Source organism: Pyxicephalus adspersus, chromosome 5, assembly GCF_032062135.1.
Source record: "Pyxicephalus adspersus chromosome 5, UCB_Pads_2.0, whole genome shotgun sequence".
In the NCBI taxonomy this organism is placed as follows: Eukaryota; Metazoa; Chordata; class Amphibia; order Anura; family Pyxicephalidae; genus Pyxicephalus; species Pyxicephalus adspersus.
The window spans coordinates 118,099,138-118,100,263 of NC_092862.1; positions in this window are offsets into that span (position 1 = coordinate 118,099,138).

Consider the following 1,126-nt stretch of genomic DNA (forward strand, 5'->3'; position numbering starts at 1 on the left):
TAAATGTACAATACTTTTATAATAGTATTTTATTAATACCATAGTAATATATATCATTACCATCAATTCAAAAACTAAACTGTTGCAAAGCCTCCAAATTTTCTTACCCCTTATATTTAGCAAGCTGATCCCTCCACTGTAGTTAGGGCTATGTCACATGGGTAAGCTATTTAATGTACAGCGCTGCGTAATATGTTGGCGCTATATAAATCCTGTTTAATAATAATCTTATTTGGGAAAAGTTTTTTTTAGCTAACTGGTCCAATAAGATTTCAGTTCCCAACTGCATTCACTATTGGGGAAGATTTGTCAGTGTTTAAAGTGATTCCAAAAAGTTGGGTAGAAGGTTCTCCTGGGTGACTTTCTATGCCTGTGATGCATTACTAGCAGTAGAGTCACCCTTGTGACATTGGTGTTATTACAGTTATATTGCTAATAGATTGGCCATGCATGGTTTAAATCCCCTTATTTCCTATGTGTTCTACACTCAAAATACCTTTTTTGCATCCAGCTTTCTCTCAGGAAGTAAATCATCAATTCCACTTCAGCCCAGTATACTGAGACCTGACCAAGCAATCATTTCCTAAAACGGGAATAAGCAGAGTGATTTATCTGTTCAAATGTGTTTGTATCAAAGGGACTTTCTGTCCAATGTTGCCAATCCTTTGGCAGGTACCACTGTTTGTGTGAAGTTGCGATTCTCCTCTTCCCCAATATACAATGTCATGGTTTAGGGGGGATTCACATAGCACAGAGGAGAAAAGAATGGCTTTATTTGCAGGCTTTCTCTGAAAATGGCCAGCCATCCACAACTGCAAGCACTCATAGATTTGGTACGGTAAACCTGTGCATTGGCTATTTCTTGTCTCATATCTATGGATGTTTGCAGAGCCAAAAAAACATTTTACATGTCTCTGAATACTAGACAACAATCAAATAAAAAAAGTCATTTAGAGAGTATGGGGGCTGTACAATGACACAGCTCTAACCAACCCTTGTCACTGTCGTGTTTTACTGAAGAGGAAATGTGATGAAAGACTCGCAATGTGTCACATGTAATTTTGTACTTTTTGGCTTGTTGTTTCATTAGTGATGGACAGCCTTGGCAATCAATATCATAAATGTC